The sequence below is a fragment of the Saccoglossus kowalevskii genome, chromosome 17 (assembly GCF_978046115.1).
Source record: "Saccoglossus kowalevskii chromosome 17, keSacKowa6.1, whole genome shotgun sequence".
Taxonomy (NCBI): domain Eukaryota; kingdom Metazoa; phylum Hemichordata; class Enteropneusta; family Harrimaniidae; genus Saccoglossus; species Saccoglossus kowalevskii.
This window is the reverse complement of record NC_140657.1, coordinates 4749752-4769413: the sequence shown is the minus strand read 5'-3', so window position 1 is coordinate 4769413 and position 19662 is coordinate 4749752. Positions and strand designations below refer to the sequence as shown.

The following is a 19662-nucleotide window of genomic DNA, read 5'->3' as shown; positions in this document are numbered from 1 at the left end:
CTCCCGCGTGGCAGGCGAGAATTCTACCACTGAACCACCAATGCGATATGTTGTTGTTCCATCACGGACATTTCAGGAAATATTGAATTTTATGTGACATAATGCAGATCAAGTTAGTATCAGAACGCGATAATGTAGATTCCATATCTATACAAATAATCTAGTCAGTTGTTTCCACCTGAAATTTACATATTTGTCGCACAGTCAATGTGCGAGATTTCTGCGCTTTTCGTGACACACAGACGTCATATTGAAATATTAATTGACAGCACCAAAATCATTTTGCATTGGCCGGGAATCGAACCCGGGCCTCCCGCGTGGCAGGCGAGAATTCTACCACTGAACCACCAATGCGCTATGTTATTGTTCCATCACGGACATTTCAGGAAATATTGAATTTTATGTGACATAATGCAGATTAAGTTAGTATCAGTACTCGATAATGTAGATTCCATATCTATACAAATAATCTAGTCAGTTGTTTCCACCTGAAATTTACATACGCCTTGCATGGGCAATGTGCGAGATATCCGCGCTTTTAGTGACATACAGAAATAGCGTCATATTAAACTATTAATTGACAGCACCAAAATCATTTTGCATTGGCCGGGAATCTACCACTGAACCACCAATGCGATATGTTGTTGTTCCATCACGGACATTTCAGGAAATATTGAATTTTATGTGACATAATGCAGATTAAGTTAGTATCAGAACTCGATAATGTAGATTCCATATCTATACATATAATCTAGTCAGTTGTTTCCACCTGAAATTTACATACGCCTTGCATGGGCAATGTGCGAGATATCCGCGCTTTTAGTGACACACAGAAATAGCGTCATATTGAACTATTAATTGACAGCACTAAAATCATTTTGCATTGGCCGGAAATCGAACCCGGGCGTCCCGCGTGGCAGGCGAGAATTCTACCACTGAACCACCAATGCGATATGTTGTTGTTCCATCACGGACATTTCAGGAAATATTGAATTTTATGTGACATAATGCAGATTAAGTTAGTATCAGTACTCGATAATGTAGATTCCATATCTATACAAATAATCTAGTCAGTTGTTTCCACATGAAATTTACATATTTGTCGCACAGTCAATGTGCGAGATTTCTGCGCTTTTCGTGACACACAGACGTCATATTGAAATATTAATTGACAGCACCAAAATCATTTTGCATTGGCCGGGAATCGAACCCGGGCCTCCCGCGTGGCAGGCGAGAATTCTACCACTGAACCACCAATGCGCTATGTTTTGGTTCCATCACGGACATTTCAGGAAATATTGAATTTTATGTGACATAATGCAGATTAAGTTAGTATCAGTACTCGATAATGTAGATTCCATATCTATACAAATAATCTAGTCAGTTGTTTCCACCTGAAATTTACATACGCCTTGCATGGGCAATGTGCGAGATATCCGCGCTTTTAGTGACATACAGAAATAGCGTCATATTAAACTATTAATTGACAGCACCAAAATCATTTTGCATTGGCCGGGAATCTACCACTGAACCACCAATGCGATATGTTGTTGTTCCATCACGGACATTTCAGGAAATATTGAATTTTATGTGACATAATGCAGATTAAGTTAGTATCAGAACTCGATAATGTAGATTCCATATCTATACATATAATCTAGTCAGTTGTTTCCACCTGAAATTTACATACGCCTTGCATGGGCAATGTGCGAGATATCCGCGCTTTTAGTGACACACAGAAATAGCGTCATATTGAACTATTAATTGACAGCACTAAAATCATTTTGCATTGGCCGGAAATCGAACCCGGGCGTCCCGCGTGGCAGGCGAGAATTCTACCACTGAACCACCAATGCGATATGTTGTTGTTCCATCACGGACATTTCAGGAAATATTGAATTTTATGTGACATAATGCAGATTAAGTTAGTATCAGTACTCGATAATGTAGATTCCATATCTATACAAATAATCTAGTCAGTTGTTTCCACATGAAATTTACATATTTGTCGCACAGTCAATGTGCGAGATTTCTGCGCTTTTCGTGACACACAGACGTCATATTGAAATATTAATTGACAGCACCAAAATCATTTTGCATTGGCCGGGAATCGAACCCGGGCCTCCCGCGTGGCAGGCGAGAATTCTACCACTGAACCACCAATGCGCTATGTTTTGGTTCCATCACGGACATTTCAGGAAATATTGAATTTTATGTGACATAATGCAGATTAAGTTAGTATCAGTACTCGATAATGTAGATTCCATATCTATACAAATAATCTAGTCAGTTGTTTCCACCTGAAATTTACATACGCCTTGCATGGGCAATGTGCGAGATATCCGCGCTTTTAGTGACATACAGAAATAGCGTCATATTAAACTATTAATTGACAGCACCAAAATCATTTTGCATTGGCCGGGAATCTACCACTGAACCACCAATGCGATATGTTGTTGTTCCATCACGGACATTTCAGGAAATATTGAATTTTATGTGACATAATGCAGATTAAGTTAGTATCAGAACTCGATAATGTAGATTCCATATCTATACAAATAATCTAGTCAGTTGTTTCCACCTGAAATTTACATATTTGTCGCACAGTCAATGTGCGAGATTTCTGCGCTTTTCGTGACACACAGACGTCATATTGAAATATTAATTGACAGCACCAAAATCATTTTGCATTGGCCGGGAATCGAACACGGGCCTCCCGCGTGGCAGGCGAGAATTCTACCACTGAACCACCAATGCGCTATGTTATTGTTCCATCACGGACATTTCAGGAAATATTGAATTTTATGTGACATAATGCAGATTAAGTTAGTATCAGTACTCGATAATGTAGATTCCATATCTATACAAATAATCTAGTCAGTTGTTTCCACCTGAAATTTACATACGCCTTGCATGGGCAATGTGCGAGATATCCGCGCTTTTAGTGACATACAGAAATAGCGTCATATTAAACTATTAATTGACAGCACCAAAATCATTTTGCATTGGCCGGGAATCTACCACTGAACCACCAATGCGATATGTTGTTGTTCCATCACGGACATTTCAGGAAATATTGAATTTTATGTGACATAATGCAGATTAAGTTAGTATCAGAACTCGATAATGTAGATTCCATATCTATACATATAATCTAGTCAGTTGTTTCCACCTGAAATTTACATACGCCTTGCATGGGCAATGTGCGAGATATCCGCGCTTTTAGTGACACACAGAAATAGCGTCATATTGAACTATTAATTGACAGCACTAAAATCATTTTGCATTGGCCGGAAATCGAACCCGGGCGTCCCGCGTGGCAGGCGAGAATTCTACCTCTGAACCACCAATGCGATATGTTGTTGTTCCATCACGGACATTTCAGGAAATATTGAATTTTATGTGACATAATGCAGATTAAGTTAGTATCAGTACTCGATAATGTAGATTCCATATCTATACAAATAATCTAGTCAGTTGTTTCCACATGAAATTTACATATTTGTCGCACAGTCAATGTGCGAGATTTCTGCGCTTTTCGTGACACACAGACGTCATATTGAAATATTAATTGACAGCACCAAAATCATTTTGCATTGGCCGGGAATCGAACCCGGGCCTCCCGCGTGGCAGGCGAGAATTCTACCACTGAACCACCAATGCGCTATGTTTTGGTTCCATCACGGACATTTCAGGAAATATTGAATTTTATGTGACATAATGCAGATTAAGTTAGTATCAGTACTCGATAATGTAGATTCCATATCTATACAAATAATCTAGTCAGTTGTTTCCACCTGAAATTTACATACGCCTTGCATGGGCAATGTGCGAGATATCCGCGCTTTTAGTGACATACAGAAATAGCGTCATATTAAACTATTAATTGACAGCACCAAAATCATTTTGCATTGGCCGGGAATCTACCACTGAACCACCAATGCGATATGTTGTTGTTCCATCACGGACATTTCAGGAAATATTGAATTTTATGTGACATAATGCAGATTAAGTTAGTATCAGAACTCGATAATGTAGATTCCATATCTATACAAATAATCTAGTCAGTTGTTTCCACCTGAAATTTACATACGCCTTGAATGGGCAATGTGCGAGATATCCGCGCTTTTAGTGACATACAGAAATAGCGTCATATTGAACTATTAATTGACAGCACCAAAATCATTTTGCATTGGCCGGGAATCGAACCCGGGCCTCCCGCGTGGCAGGCGAGAATTCTACCACTGAACCACCAATGATTTATGTTGTTGTTCCATCACGGACATTTCAGGAAATATTGAATTTTATGTGACATAATGCAGATTAAGTTAGTATCAGTACTCGATAATGTAGATTCCATATCTATACAAATAATCTCCAGTTGTTTCCACCTGAAATTTACATACGCCTTGCATGGGCAATGTGCGAGATATCCGCGCTTTTAGTGACATACAGAAATAGCGTCATATTAAACTATTAATTGACAGCACCAAAATCATTTTGCATTGGCCGGGAATCTACCACTGAACCACCAATGCGATATGTTGTTGTTCCATCACGGACATTTCAGGAAATATTGAATTTTATGTGACATAATGCAGATTAAGTTAGTATCAGAACTCGATAATGTAGATTCCATATCTATACATATAATCTAGTCAGTTGTTTCCACCTGAAATTTACATACGCCTTGCATGGGCAATGTGCGAGATATCCGCGCTTTTAGTGACACACAGAAATAGCGTCATATTGAACTATTAATTGACAGCACTAAAATCATTTTGCATTGGCCGGAAATCGAACCCGGGCGTCCCGCGTGGCAGGCGAGAATTCTACCACTGAACCACCAATGCGATATGTTGTTGTTCCATCACGGACATTTCAGGAAATATTGAATTTTATGTGACATAATGCAGATTAAGTTAGTATCAGTACTCGATAATGTAGATTCCATATCTATACAAATAATCTAGTCAGTTGTTTCCACCTGAAATTTACATATTTGTCGCACAGTCAATGTGCGAGATTTCTGCGCTTTTCGTGACACACAGACGTCATATTGAAATATTAATTGACAGCACCAAAATCATTTTGCATTGGCCGGGAATCGAACCCGGGCCTCCCGCGTGGCAGGCGAGAATTCTACCACTGAAACACCAATGCGCTATGTTTTGGTTCCATCACGGACATTTCAGGAAATATTGAATTTTATGTGACATAATGCAGATTAAGTTAGTATCAGTACTCGATAATGTAGATTCCATATCTATACAAATAATCTAGTCAGTTGTTTCCACCTGAAATTTACATACGCCTTGCATGGGCAATGTGCGAGATATCCGCGCTTTTAGTGACATACAGAAATAGCGTCATATTAAACTATTAATTGACAGCACCAAAATCATTTTGCATTGGCCGGGAATCTACCACTGAACCACCAATGCGATATGTTGTTGTTCCATCACGGACATTTCAGGAAATATTGAATTTTATGTGACATAATGCAGATTAAGTTAGTATCAGAACTCGATAATGTAGATTCAATATCTATACAAATAATCTAGTCAGTTGTTTCCACCTGAAATTTACATACGCCTTGAATGGGCAATGTGCGAGATATCCGCGCTTTTAGTGACATACAGAAATAGCGTCATATTGAACTATTAATTGACAGCACCAAAATCATTTTGCATTGGCCGGGAATCGAACCCGGGCCTCCCGCGTGGCAGGCGAGAATTCTACCACTGAACCACCAATGATTTATGTTGTTGTTCCATCACGGACATTTCAGGAAATATTGAATTTTATGTGACATAATGCAGATTAAGTTAGTATCAGTACTCGATAATGTAGATTCCATATCTATACAAATAATCTAGTCAGTTGTTTCCACCTGAAATTTACATATTTGTCGCACAGTCAATGTGCGAGATTTCTGCGCTTTTCGTGACACACAGACGTCATATTGAAATATTAATTGACAGCACCAAAATCATTTTGCATTGGCCGGGAATCGAACCCGGGCCTCCCGCGTGGCAGGCGAGAATTCTACCACTGAACCACCAATGCGCTATGTTTTGGTTCCATCACGGACATTTCAGGAAATATTGAATTTTATGTGACATAATGCAGATTAAGTTAGTATCAGTACTCGATAATGTAGATTCCATATCTATACAAATAATCTAGTCAGTTGTTTCCACCTGAAATTTACATACGCCTTGCATGGGCAATGTGCGAGATATCCGCGCTTTTAGTGACATACAGAAATAGCGTCATATTAAACTATTAATTGACAGCACCAAAATCATTTTGCATTGGCCGGGAATCTACCACTGAACCACCAATGCGATATGTTGTTGTTCCATCACGGACATTTCAGGAAATATTGAATTTTATGTGACATAATGCAGATTAAGTTAGTATCAGAACTCGATAATGTAGATTCCATATCTATACAAATAATCTAGTCAGTTGTTTCCACCTGAAATTTACATACGCCTTGAATGGGCAATGTGCGAGATATCCGCGCTTTTAGTGACATACAGAAATAGCGTCATATTGAACTATTAATTGACAGCACCAAAATCATTTTGCATTGGCCGGGAATCGAACCCGGGCCTCCCGCGTGGCAGGCGAGAATTCTACCACTGAACCACCAATGCGATATGTTGTTGTTCCATCACGGACATTTCAGGAAATATTGAATTTTATGTGCCATAATGCAGATCAAGTTAGTATCAGAACGCGATAATGTAGATTCCATATCTATACAAATAATCTAGTCAGTTGTTTCCACCTGAAATTTACATATTTGTCGCACAGTCAATGTGCGAGATTTCTGCGCTTTTCGTGACACACAGACGTCATATTGAAATATTAATTGACAGCACCAAAATCATTTTGCATTGGCCGGGAATCGAACCCGGGCCTCCCGCGTGGCAGGCGAGAATTCTACCACTGAACCACCAATGCGCTATGTTATTGTTCCATCACGGACATTTCAGGAAATATTGAATTTTATGTGACATAATGCAGATTAAGTTAGTATCAGTACTCGATAATGTAGATTCCATATCTATACAAATAATCTAGTCAGTTGTTTCCACCTGAAATTTACATACGCCTTGCATGGGCAATGTGCGAGATATCCGCGCTTTTAGTGACATACAGAAATAGCGTCATATTAAACTATTAATTGACAGCACCAAAATCATTTTGCATTGGCCGGGAATCTACCACTGAACCACCAATGCGATATGTTGTTGTTCCATCACGGACATTTCAGGAAATATTGAATTTTATGTGACATAATGCAGATTAAGTTAGTATCAGAACTCGATAATGTAGATTCCATATCTATACATATAATCTAGTCAGTTGTTTCCACCTGAAATTTACATACGCCTTGCATGGGCAATGTGCGAGATATCCGCGCTTTTAGTGACACACAGAAATAGCGTCATATTGAACTATTAATTGACAACACTAAAATCATTTTGCATTGGCCGGTAATCGAACCCGGGCGTCCCGCGTGGCAGGCGAGAATTCTACCACTGAACCAACAATGCGATATGTTGTTGTTCCATCACGGACATTTCAGGAAATATTGAATTTTATGTGACATAATGCAGATTAAGTTAGTATCAGTACTCGATAATGTAGATTCCATATATATACAAATAATCTAGTCAGTTGTTTCCACCTGAAATTTACATATTTGTCGCACAGTCAATGTGCGAGATTTCTGCGCTTTTCGTGACACACAGACGTCATATTGAAATATTAATTGACAACACCAAAATCATTTTGCATTGGCCGGGAATCGAACCCGGGCCTCCCGCGTGGCAGGCGAGAATTCTACCACTGAACCACCAATGCGCTATGTTTTGGTTCCATCACGGACATTTCAGGAAATATTGAATTTTATGTGACATAATGCAGATTAAGTTAGTATCAGTACTCGATAATGTAGATTCCATATCTATACAAATAATCTAGTCAGTTGTTTCCACCTGAAATTTACATACGCCTTGCATGGGCAATGTGCGAGATATCCGCGCTTTTAGTGACATACAGAAATAGCGTCATATTAAACTATTAATTGACAGCACCAAAATCATTTTGCATTGGCCGGGAATCTACCACTGAACCACCAATGCGATATGTTGTTGTTCCATCACGGACATTTCAGGAAATATTGAATTTTATGTGACATAATGCAGATTAAGTTAGTATCAGAACTCGATAATGTAGATTCCATATCTATACAAATAATCTAGTCAGTTGTTTCCACCTGAAATTTACATATTTGTCGCACAGTCAATGTGCGAGATTTCTGCGCTTTTCGTGACACACAGACGTCATATTGAAATATTAATTGACAGCACCAAAATCATTTTGCATTGGCCGGGAATCGAACCCGGGCCTCCCGCGTGGCAGGCGAGAATTCTACCACTGAACCACCAATGCGCTATGTTTTTGTTCCATCACGGACATTTCAGGAAATATTGAATTTTATGTGACATAATGCAGATTAAGTTAGTATCAGTACTCGATAATGTAGATTCCATATCTATACAAATAATCTAGTCAGTTGTTTCCACCTGAAATTTACATACGCCTTGCATGGGCAATGTGCGAGATATCCGCGCTTTTAGTGACATACAGAAATAGCGTCATATTAAACTATTAATTGACAGCACCAAAATCATTTTGCATTGGCCGGGAATCTACCACTGAACCACCAATGCGATATGTTGTTGTTCCATCACGGACATTTCAGGAAATATTGAATTTTATGTGACATAATGCAGATTAAGTTAGTATCAGAACTCGATAATGTAGATTCCATATATATACAAATAATCTAGTCAGTTGTTTCCACCTGAAATTTACATACGTCTCGCATGGGCAATGTGCGAGATTTCCGCGCTTTTAGTGACACACAGAAATAACGTCATATTGAACTATTAATTGACAGCACCAAAATCATTTTGCATTGGCCGGGAATCGAACCCGGGCCTCCCGCGTGGCAGGCGAGAATTCTACCACTGAACCACCAATGCGCTATGTTTTGGTTCCATCACGGACATTTCAGGAAATATTGAATTTTATGTGACATAATGCAGATTAAGTTAGTATCAGTACTCGATAATGTAGATTCCATATCTATACAAATAATCTAGTCAGTTGTTTCCACCTGAAATTTACATACGCCTTGCATGGGCAATGTGCGAGATATCCGCGCTTTTAGTGACATACAGAAATAGCGTCATATTAAACTATTAATTGACAGCACCAAAATCATTTTGCATTGGCCGGGAATCTACCACTGAACCACCAATGCGATATGTTGTTGTTCCATTTTGCATTGGCCGGGAATCGAACCCGGGCCTCCCGCGTGGCAGGCGAGAATTCTACCACTGAACCACCAATGCGATATGTTGATATTCCATCACGGACATTTCAGGAAATATTGAATTTTATGTGACATAATGCAGATTAAGTTAGTATCAGTACTCGATAATGTAGATTCCATATATATACAAATAATCTAGTCAGTTGTTTCCACCTGAAATTTACATATTTGTCGCACAGTCAATGTGCGAGATTTCTGCGCTTTTCGTGACACACAGACGTCATATTGAAATATTAATTGACAACACCAAAATCATTTTGCATTGGCCGGGAATCGAACCCGGGCCTCCCGCGTGGCAGGCGAGAATTCTACCACTGAACCACCAATGCGCTATGTTTTGGTTCCATCACGGACATTTCAGGAAATATTGAATTTTATGTGACATAATGCAGATTAAGTTAGTATCAGTACTCGATAATGTAGATTCCATATCTATACAAATAATCTAGTCAGTTGTTTCCACCTGAAATTTACATACGCCTTGCATGGGCAATGTGCGAGATATCCGCGCTTTTAGTGACATACAGAAATAGCGTCATATTAAACTATTAATTGACAGCACCAAAATCATTTTGCATTGGCCGGGAATCTACCACTGAACCACCAATGCGATATGTTGTTGTTCCATCACGGACATTTCAGGAAATATTGAATTTTATGTGACATAATGCAGATTAAGTTAGTATCAGAACTCGATAATGTAGATTCCATATCTATACAAATAATCTAGTCAGTTGTTTCCACCTGAAATTTACATATTTGTCGCACAGTCAATGTGCGAGATTTCTGCGCTTTTCGTGACACACAGACGTCATATTGAAATATTAATTGACAGCACCAAAATCATTTTGCATTGGCCGGGAATCGAACCCGGGCCTCCCGCGTGGCAGGCGAGAATTCTACCACTGAACCACCAATGCGCTATGTTTTTGTTCCATCACGGACATTTCAGGAAATATTGAATTTTATGTGACATAATGCAGATTAAGTTAGTATCAGTACTCGATAATGTAGATTCCATATCTATACAAATAATCTAGTCAGTTGTTTCCACCTGAAATTTACATACGCCTTGCATGGGCAATGTGCGAGATATCCGCGCTTTTAGTGACATACAGAAATAGCGTCATATTAAACTATTAATTGACAGCACCAAAATCATTTTGCATTGGCCGGGAATCTACCACTGAACCACCAATGCGATATGTTGTTGTTCCATCACGGACATTTCAGGAAATATTGAATTTTATGTGACATAATGCAGATTAAGTTAGTATCAGAACTCGATAATGTAGATTCCATATATATACAAATAATCTAGTCAGTTGTTTCCACCTGAAATTTACATACGTCTCGCATGGGCAATGTGCGAGATTTCCGCGCTTTTAGTGACACACAGAAATAACGTCATATTGAACTATTAATTGACAGCACCAAAATCATTTTGCATTGGCCGGGAATCGAACCCGGGCCTCCCGCGTGGCAGGCGAGAATTCTACCACTGAACCACCAATGCGCTATGTTTTGGTTCCATCACGGACATTTCAGGAAATATTGAATTTTATGTGACATAATGCAGATTAAGTTAGTATCAGTACTCGATAATGTAGATTCCATATCTATACAAATAATCTAGTCAGTTGTTTCCACCTGAAATTTACATACGCCTTGCATGGGCAATGTGCGAGATATCCGCGCTTTTAGTGACATACAGAAATAGCGTCATATTAAACTATTAATTGACAGCACCAAAATCATTTTGCATTGGCCGGGAATCTACCACTGAACCACCAATGCGATATGTTGTTGTTCCATCACGGACATTTCAGGAAATATTGAATTTTATGTGACATAATGCAGATTAAGTTAGTATCAGAACTCGATAATGTAGATTCCATATATATACAAATAATCTAGTCAGTTGTTTCCACCTGAAATTTACATACGTCTCGCATGGGCAATGTGCGAGATTTCCGCGCTTTTAGTGACACACAGAAATAACGTCATATTGAACTATTAATTGACAGCACCAAAATCATTTTGCATTGGCCGGGAATCGAACCCGGGCCTCCCGCGTGGCAGGCGAGAATTCTACCACTGAACCACCAATGCGCTATGTTTTGGTTCCATCACGGACATTTCAGGAAATATTGAATTTTATGTGACATAATGCAGATTAAGTTAGTATCAGTACTCGATAATGTAGATTCCATATCTATACAAATAATCTAGTCAGTTGTTTCCACCTGAAATTTACATACGCCTTGCATGGGCAATGTGCGAGATATCCGCGCTTTTAGTGACATACAGAAATAGCGTCATATTAAACTATTAATTGACAGCACCAAAATCATTTTGCATTGGCCGGGAATCTACCACTGAACCACCAATGCGATATGTTGTTGTTCCATTTTGCATTGGCCGGGAATCGAACCCGGGCCTCCCGCGTGGCAGGCGAGAATTCTACCACTGAACCACCAATGCGATATGTTGATATTCCATCACGGACATTTCAGGAAATATTGAATTTTATGTGACATAATGCAGATTAAGTTAGTATCAGTACTCGATAATGTAGATTCCATATATATACAAATAATCTAGTCAGTTGTTTCCACCTGAAATTTACATATTTGTCGCACAGTCAATGTGCGAGATTTCTGCGCTTTTCGTGACACACAGACGTCATATTGAAATATTAATTGACAACACCAAAATCATTTTGCATTGGCCGGGAATCGAACCCGGGCCTCCCGCGTGGCAGGCGAGAATTCTACCACTGAACCACCAATGCGCTATGTTTTGGTTCCATCACGGACATTTCAGGAAATATTGAATTTTATGTGACATAATGCAGATTAAGTTAGTATCAGTACTCGATAATGTAGATTCCATATCTATACAAATAATCTAGTCAGTTGTTTCCACCTGAAATTTACATACGCCTTGCATGGGCAATGTGCGAGATATCCGCGCTTTTAGTGACATACAGAAATAGCGTCATATTAAACTATTAATTGACAGCACCAAAATCATTTTGCATTGGCCGGGAATCTACCACTGAACCACCAATGCGATATGTTGTTGTTCCATCACGGACATTTCAGGAAATATTGAATTTTATGTGACATAATGCAGATTAAGTTAGTATCAGAACTCGATAATGTAGATTCCATATCTATACAAATAATCTAGTCAGTTGTTTCCACCTGAAATTTACATATTTGTCGCACAGTCAATGTGCGAGATTTCTGCGCTTTTCGTGACACACAGACGTCATATTGAAATATTAATTGACAGCACCAAAATCATTTTGCATTGGCCGGGAATCGAACCCGGGCCTCCCGCGTGGCAGGCGAGAATTCTACCACTGAACCACCAATGCGCTATGTTTTTGTTCCATCACGGACATTTCAGGAAATATTGAATTTTATGTGACATAATGCAGATTAAGTTAGTATCAGTACTCGATAATGTAGATTCCATATCTATACAAATAATCTAGTCAGTTGTTTCCACCTGAAATTTACATACGCCTTGCATGGGCAATGTGCGAGATATCCGCGCTTTTAGTGACATACAGAAATAGCGTCATATTAAACTATTAATTGACAGCACCAAAATCATTTTGCATTGGCCGGGAATCTACCACTGAACCACCAATGCGATATGTTGTTGTTCCATCACGGACATTTCAGGAAATATTGAATTTTATGTGACATAATGCAGATTAAGTTAGTATCAGAACTCGATAATGTAGATTCCATATATATACAAATAATCTAGTCAGTTGTTTCCACCTGAAATTTACATACGTCTCGCATGGGCAATGTGCGAGATTTCCGCGCTTTTAGTGACACACAGAAATAACGTCATATTGAACTATTAATTGACAGCACCAAAATCATTTTGCATTGGCCGGGAATCGAACCCGGGCCTCCCGCGTGGCAGGCGAGAATTCTACCACTGAACCACCAATGCGCTATGTTTTGGTTCTATCACGGACATTTCAGGAAATATTGAATTTTATGTGACATAATGCAGATTAAGTTAGTATCAGTACTCGATAATGTAGATTCCATATCTATACAAATAATCTAGTCAGTTGTTTCCACCTGAAATTTACATACGCCTTGCATGGGCAATGTGCGAGATATCCGCGCTTTTAGTGACATACAGAAATAGCGTCATATTAAACTATTAATTGACAGCACCAAAATCATTTTGCATTGGCCGGGAATCTACCACTGAACCACCAATGCGATATGTTGTTGTTCCATTTTGCATTGGCCGGGAATCGAACCCGGGCCTCCCGCGTGGCAGGCGAGAATTCTACCACTGAACCACCAATGCGATATGTTGTTGTTCCATCACGGACATTTCAGGAAATATTGAATTTTATGTGACATAATGGAGATCAAGTTAGTATCAGAACGCGATAATGTAGATTCCATATCTATACAAATAATCTAGTCAGTTGTTTCCACCTGAAATTTACATATTTGTCGCACAGTCAATGTGCGAGATTTCTGCGCTTTTCGTGACACACAGACGTCATATTGAAATATTAATTGACAGCACCAAAATCATTTTGCATTGGCCGGGAATCGAACCCGGGCCTCCCGTGTGGCAGGCGAGAATTCTGCCACTGAACCACCAATGCGCTATGTTTTTGTTCCATCACGGACATTTCAGGAAATATTGAATTTTATGTGACATAATGCAGATTAAGTTAGTATCAGTACTCGATAATGTAGATTCCATATCTATACAAATAATCTAGTCAGTTGTTTCCACCTGAAATTTACATACGCCTTGCATGGGCAATGTGCGAGATATCCGCGCTTTTAGTGACATACAGAAATAGCGTCATATTAAACTATTAATTGACAGCACCAAAATCATTTTGCATTGGCCGGGAAACTACCACTGAACCACCAATGCGATATGTTGTTGTTCCATCACGGACATTTCAGGAAATATTGAATTTTATGTGACATAATGCAGATTAAGTTAGTATCAGAACTCGATAATGTAGATTCCATATATATACAAATAATCTAGTCAGTTGTTTCCACCTGAAATTTACATACGTCTCGTATGGGGAATGTCCGAGATTTCTGCGCTTTTAGTGACACACAGAAATAACGTCATATTGAACTATTAATTGACAGCACCAAAATCATTTTGCATTGGCCGGGAATCGAACCCGGGCCTCCCGCGTGGCAGGCGAGAATTCTACCACTGAACCACCAATGCGATATGTGGTTGATCCATCATGGACATTTCAGAAAATATTAAATTTTATGTGACATAATGCAGATTAAGTTAGTATCAGTACTCGATAATGTAGATTCCATATATATACTAATAATCTAGTCAGTTGTTTCCACCTGAAATTTACATACGTCTCGCATGGGCAATTGTCGAGATTTCCGCGCTTTTAGTGACACACAGAAATGACGTCATATTGAACTATTAATTGACAGCACCAAAATCATTTTGCATAGGCCGGGAATCTACCACTGAACCACCAATGCGATATGTTGTTGTTCCATCACGGACATTTCAGGAAATATTGAATTTTATGTGACATAATGCAGATTAAGTTAGTATCAGAACTCGATAATGTAGATTCCATATCTATACAAATAATCTAGTCAGTTGTTTCCACCTGAAATTTACATACGCCTTGCATGGGCAGTGTGCGAGATATCCGCGCTTTTAGTGACACACAGAAATAGCGTCATATTGAACTATTAATAGACAGCACTAAAATCATTTTGTATTGGCCGGGAATAGAACCCGGGCGTCCCGCGTGGCAGGCGAGAATTCTACCACTGAACCACCAATGCGCTATGTTGTTGTTCCATCACGGACATTTCAGGAAATATTGAATTTTATGTGAAATAATGCAGATTAAGTTAGTATCAGAACGCGATAATGTAGATTCCATATCTATACAAATAATCTAGTCAGTTGTTTCCACCTGAAATTTACATATTTGTCGCACAGGCAATGTGCGAGGTTTCCGCGCTTTAAGTGACACACAGACATAACGTCATATTGAACTATTAATTGACAGCACCAAAATCATTTTGCATTGGCCGGGAATCGAACCCGGGCCTCCCGCGTGGCAGGCGAGAATTCTACCACTGAACCACCAATGCGATATGTTGTTGATCCATCACGGACATTTCAGAAAATATTAAATTTTATGTGACATAATGCAGATTAAGTTAGTATCAGTACTCGATAATGTAGATTCCATATATATACAAATAATCTAGTCAGTTGTTTCCACCTGAAATTTACATACGTCTCGCATGGGCAATGTGCGCGATTTCCGCGCTTTTAGTGACACACAGAAATGACGTCATATTGAACTATTAATTGACAGCACCAAAATCATTTTGCATTGGCCGGGAATCTACCACTGAACCACCAATGCGATATGTTGTTGTTCCATCACGGACATTTCAGGAAATCTTGAATTTTATGTGACATAATGCAGATTAAGTTAGTATCAGTACTCGATAATGTAGATTCCATATATATACAAATAATCTAGTCAGTTGTGTCCACCTGAAATTTACATACATCTCGCATAGGCAATGTGCGAGATTTCCGCGCCTTTTAGTGACACACAGAAATAACGTCATATTGAACTATTAATTGACAGCACCAAAATCATTTTGCATTGGCCGGGAATCGAACCCGGGCCTCCCGCGTGGCAGGTGAGAATTCTACCACTGAACCACCAATGCGATATGTTGTTGTTCCATCACGGACATTTCAGGAAGCATTGAATTTTATGTGACATAATGCAGATGTAGTTAGTATCAGAACGCGATAATGTAGATTCCATATATATACAAATAATCTAGTCAGTTGTTTCCACCTGAAATTTACATACGTCTCGCATGGGCAATGTGCGAGATTTCCGCGCTTTTAGTGACACACAGAAATGACGTCATATTGAACTATTAATTGACAGCACCAAAATCATTTTGCATAGGCCGGGAATCTACCACTGAACCACCAATGCGATATGTTGTTGTTCCATCACGGACATTTCAGGAAATATTGAATTTTATGTGACATAATGCAGATTAAGTTAGTATCAGAACTCGATAATGTAGATTCCATATCTATACAAATAATCTAGTCAGTTGTTTCCACCTGAAATTTACATACGCCTTGCATGGGCAATGTGCGAGATATCCGCGCTTTTAGTGACATACAGAAATAGCATCATATTGAACTATTAATTGACAGCACCAAAATCATTTTGCATTGGCCGGGAATCGAACCCGGGCCTCCCGCGTGGCAAGCGAGAATTCTACCACAGAACCACCAATGCGATATGTTGTTGTTCCATCACGGACATTTCAGGAAATATTGAATTTTATGTGACATAATGCAGATTAAGTTAGTATCAGTACTCGATATTGTAGATTCCATATCTATACAAATAATCTAGTCAGTTGTTTCCACCTGAAATTTACATACGTCTCGCATGGGCAATGTGCGAGATTTCCGCGCTTTTAGTGACACACAGAAATAACGTCATATTAAACTATTAATTGACAGCACCAAAATCATTTTGCATTTGCCGGGAATCGAACCCGAGCCTCCCGCGTGGCAGGCGAGAATTCTACCACTGAACCACCAATGCGATATGTTGTTGATCCATCACGGCCATTTCAGAAAATATTAAATTTTATGTGACATAATGCAGATTAAGTTAGTATCAGTACTCGATAATGTAGATTCCATATATATACAAATAATCTAGTCAGTTGTTTCCACCTGAAATTTACATACGTCTCGCATGGGCAATGTGCGAGATTTCCGCGCTTTTAGTGACACACAGAAATGACGTCATATTGAACTATTAATTGACAGCACCAAAATCATTTTGCATAGGCCGGGAATCTACCACTGAACCACCAATGCGATATGTTGTTGTTCCATCACGGACATTTCAGGAAATATTGAATTTTATGTGACATAATGCAGATTAAGTTAGTATCAGAACTCGATAATGTAGATTCCATATCTATACAAATAATCTAGTCAGTTGTTTCCACCTGAAATTTACATACGCCTTGCATGGGCAATGTGCGAGATATCCGCGCTTTTAGTGACATACAGAAATAGCGTCCTATTGAACTATTAATTGACAGCACCAAAATCATTTTGCATTGGCCGGGAATCGAACCCGGGCCTCCCGCGTGGCAGGCGAGAATTCTTCCACTGAACCACCAATGCGATATGTTGTTGTTCCATCACGGACATTTCAGGAAATATTGAATTTTATGTGACATAATGCAGATCAAGTTAGTATCAGAACGCGATAATGTAGATTCCATATCTATACAAATAATCTAGTCAGTTGTTTCCACCTGAAATTTACATACGTCTCGCATGGGCAATGTGCGAGATTTCCGCGCTTTTAGTGACACACAGAAATGACGTCATATTGAACTATTAATTGACAGCACCAAAATCATTTTGCATAGGCCGGGAATCTACCGCTGAACCACCAATGCGATATGTTGTTGTTCCATCACGGACATTTCAGGAAGTATTGAATTTTATGTGACATAATGCAGATTAAGTTAGTATCAGAACTCGATAATGTAGATTCCATATCTATACAAATAATCTAGTCAGTTGTTTCCACCTGAAATTTACATACGCCTTGCATGGGCAATGTGCGAGATATCCGCGCTTTTAGTGACATATAGAAATGACGTCATATGAACTATTAATTGACAGCACCAAAATCATTTTGCATTGGCCGGGAATCGAACCCGGGCCTCCCGCGTGGCAGGCGAGAATTCTACCACTGAACCACCAATGCGATATGTTGTTGTTCCATCACGGACATTTCAGGAAATATTGAATTTTATGTGACATAATGCAGATTAAGTTAGTATCAGTACTCGATATTGTAGATTCCATATCTATACAAATAATCTAGTCAGTTGTTTCCACCTGAAATTTACATACGTCTCGCATGGGCAATGTGCGAGATTTCCGCGCATTTAGTGACACACAGAAATAACGTCACATTGAACTATTAATTGACAGCACCAAAATCATTTTGCATTGGCCGGGAATCGAACCCTGGCCTCCCGCGTGGCAGGCGAGAATTCTACCACTGAACCACCAATGCGATATGTTGTTGATCCATCATGGACATTTCAGAAAATATTAAATTTTATGTGACATAATGCAGATTAAGTTAGTATCAGTACTCGATAATGTAGATTCCATATATATACAAATAATCTAGTCAGTTGTTTCCACCTGAAATTTACATACGCCTTGCATGGGCAATGTGCGAGATATCCGCGCTTTTAGTGACACACAGAAATAGCGTCATATTGAACTATTAATTGACAGCACTAAAATCATTTTGTATTGGCCGGGAATAGAACCCGGGCGTCCCGCGTGGCAGGCGAGAATTCTACCACTGAACCACCAATGCGATATGTTGTTGTTCCATCACGGACATTTCAGGAAATATTGAATTTTATGTGACATAATGCAGATTAAGTTAGTATCAGTACTCGATAATGTAGATTCCATATATATACAAATAATCTAGTCAGTTGTTTCCACCTGAAATTTACATACGTCTCGCATGGGCAATGTGCGAGATTTCCGCGCTTTTAGTGACACACAGAAATGACGTCATATTGAACTATTAATTGACAGCACCAAAATCATTTTGCATTGGCCGGGAATCTACCACTGAACCACCAATGCGATATGTTGTTGTTCCATCACGGACATTTCAGGAAATATTGAATTTTATGTGACATAATGCAGATTAAGTTAGTATCAGAACTCGATAATGTAGATTCCATATCTATACAAATAATCTAGTCAGTTGTTTCCACCTGAAATTTACATACGTCTCGCATGGGCAATGTGCGAGATTTCCGCGCTTTTAGTGACACACAGAAATGACGTCATATTGAACTATTAATTGACAGCACCAAAATCATTTTGCATAGGCCGGGAATCTACCACTGAACCACCAATGCGATATGTTGTTGTTCCATCACGGACATTTCAGGAAATATAGAATTTTATGTGACATAATGCATATTAAGTTAGTATCAGAACTCGATAATGTAGATTCCATAGCAATACAAATAATCTAGTCAGTTGTTTCCACCTGAAATTTACATACGCCTTGCATGGGCAATGTGCGAGATATCCGC

At 39.1% G+C, this 19662-nt stretch overlaps 24 non-coding genes across 24 annotated transcripts in view; all 24 read right to left on the bottom strand.

The window, feature by feature from the left end:
• Positions 1–44, bottom strand: part of TRNAG-GCC (transfer RNA glycine (anticodon GCC)) — a 71-nt gene extending 27 nt beyond the window's left edge. Inside the window, exon 1 of the tRNA in view lies at positions 1–44. This exon is cut by the window's left edge and continues 27 nt beyond it. This is a non-coding gene — a tRNA (tRNA-Gly).
• A 239-nt stretch (positions 45–283) lies between these two features.
• On the bottom strand, positions 284–354 carry TRNAG-GCC (transfer RNA glycine (anticodon GCC)). Its single transcript has one exon. It is a non-coding gene; the product is annotated as a tRNA-Gly (tRNA).
• Positions 355–1189: 835 nt separating this feature from the next.
• On the bottom strand, positions 1190–1260 carry TRNAG-GCC (transfer RNA glycine (anticodon GCC)). Its single transcript has one exon. It is a non-coding gene; the product is annotated as a tRNA-Gly (tRNA).
• Positions 1261–2095: 835 nt separating this feature from the next.
• Positions 2096–2166, bottom strand: TRNAG-GCC (transfer RNA glycine (anticodon GCC)). The gene has a single exon. It is a non-coding gene; the product is annotated as a tRNA-Gly (tRNA).
• Positions 2167–3592: 1426 nt separating this feature from the next.
• Positions 3593–3663, bottom strand: TRNAG-GCC (transfer RNA glycine (anticodon GCC)). Its single transcript has one exon. It is a non-coding gene; the product is annotated as a tRNA-Gly (tRNA).
• A 2335-nt stretch (positions 3664–5998) lies between these two features.
• TRNAG-GCC (transfer RNA glycine (anticodon GCC)) lies at positions 5999–6069 on the bottom strand. Its single transcript has one exon. It is a non-coding gene; the product is annotated as a tRNA-Gly (tRNA).
• A 525-nt stretch (positions 6070–6594) lies between these two features.
• On the bottom strand, positions 6595–6665 carry TRNAG-GCC (transfer RNA glycine (anticodon GCC)). Its single transcript has one exon. It is a non-coding gene; the product is annotated as a tRNA-Gly (tRNA).
• A 239-nt stretch (positions 6666–6904) lies between these two features.
• Positions 6905–6975, bottom strand: TRNAG-GCC (transfer RNA glycine (anticodon GCC)). The gene has a single exon. It is a non-coding gene; the product is annotated as a tRNA-Gly (tRNA).
• An 835-nt stretch (positions 6976–7810) lies between these two features.
• Positions 7811–7881, bottom strand: TRNAG-GCC (transfer RNA glycine (anticodon GCC)). The gene has a single exon. It is a non-coding gene; the product is annotated as a tRNA-Gly (tRNA).
• Positions 7882–8401: 520 nt separating this feature from the next.
• Positions 8402–8472, bottom strand: TRNAG-GCC (transfer RNA glycine (anticodon GCC)). The gene has a single exon. It is a non-coding gene; the product is annotated as a tRNA-Gly (tRNA).
• A 525-nt stretch (positions 8473–8997) lies between these two features.
• Positions 8998–9068, bottom strand: TRNAG-GCC (transfer RNA glycine (anticodon GCC)). Its single transcript has one exon. It is a non-coding gene; the product is annotated as a tRNA-Gly (tRNA).
• Positions 9069–9369: 301 nt separating this feature from the next.
• On the bottom strand, positions 9370–9440 carry TRNAG-GCC (transfer RNA glycine (anticodon GCC)). Its single transcript has one exon. It is a non-coding gene; the product is annotated as a tRNA-Gly (tRNA).
• A 239-nt stretch (positions 9441–9679) lies between these two features.
• Positions 9680–9750, bottom strand: TRNAG-GCC (transfer RNA glycine (anticodon GCC)). Its single transcript has one exon. It is a non-coding gene; the product is annotated as a tRNA-Gly (tRNA).
• Positions 9751–10270: 520 nt separating this feature from the next.
• Positions 10271–10341, bottom strand: TRNAG-GCC (transfer RNA glycine (anticodon GCC)). Its single transcript has one exon. It is a non-coding gene; the product is annotated as a tRNA-Gly (tRNA).
• A 525-nt stretch (positions 10342–10866) lies between these two features.
• TRNAG-GCC (transfer RNA glycine (anticodon GCC)) lies at positions 10867–10937 on the bottom strand. The gene has a single exon. It is a non-coding gene; the product is annotated as a tRNA-Gly (tRNA).
• A 525-nt stretch (positions 10938–11462) lies between these two features.
• TRNAG-GCC (transfer RNA glycine (anticodon GCC)) lies at positions 11463–11533 on the bottom strand. Its single transcript has one exon. It is a non-coding gene; the product is annotated as a tRNA-Gly (tRNA).
• Positions 11534–11834: 301 nt separating this feature from the next.
• TRNAG-GCC (transfer RNA glycine (anticodon GCC)) lies at positions 11835–11905 on the bottom strand. The gene has a single exon. It is a non-coding gene; the product is annotated as a tRNA-Gly (tRNA).
• A 239-nt stretch (positions 11906–12144) lies between these two features.
• TRNAG-GCC (transfer RNA glycine (anticodon GCC)) lies at positions 12145–12215 on the bottom strand. The gene has a single exon. It is a non-coding gene; the product is annotated as a tRNA-Gly (tRNA).
• A 520-nt stretch (positions 12216–12735) lies between these two features.
• Positions 12736–12806, bottom strand: TRNAG-GCC (transfer RNA glycine (anticodon GCC)). Its single transcript has one exon. It is a non-coding gene; the product is annotated as a tRNA-Gly (tRNA).
• Positions 12807–13331: 525 nt separating this feature from the next.
• On the bottom strand, positions 13332–13402 carry TRNAG-GCC (transfer RNA glycine (anticodon GCC)). The gene has a single exon. It is a non-coding gene; the product is annotated as a tRNA-Gly (tRNA).
• A 301-nt stretch (positions 13403–13703) lies between these two features.
• TRNAG-GCC (transfer RNA glycine (anticodon GCC)) lies at positions 13704–13774 on the bottom strand. The gene has a single exon. It is a non-coding gene; the product is annotated as a tRNA-Gly (tRNA).
• An 835-nt stretch (positions 13775–14609) lies between these two features.
• On the bottom strand, positions 14610–14680 carry TRNAG-GCC (transfer RNA glycine (anticodon GCC)). Its single transcript has one exon. It is a non-coding gene; the product is annotated as a tRNA-Gly (tRNA).
• Positions 14681–15520: 840 nt separating this feature from the next.
• Positions 15521–15591, bottom strand: TRNAG-GCC (transfer RNA glycine (anticodon GCC)). The gene has a single exon. It is a non-coding gene; the product is annotated as a tRNA-Gly (tRNA).
• Positions 15592–18219: 2628 nt separating this feature from the next.
• TRNAG-GCC (transfer RNA glycine (anticodon GCC)) lies at positions 18220–18290 on the bottom strand. Its single transcript has one exon. It is a non-coding gene; the product is annotated as a tRNA-Gly (tRNA).
• Between the last annotated feature and the right edge of the window lie 1372 nt (positions 18291–19662).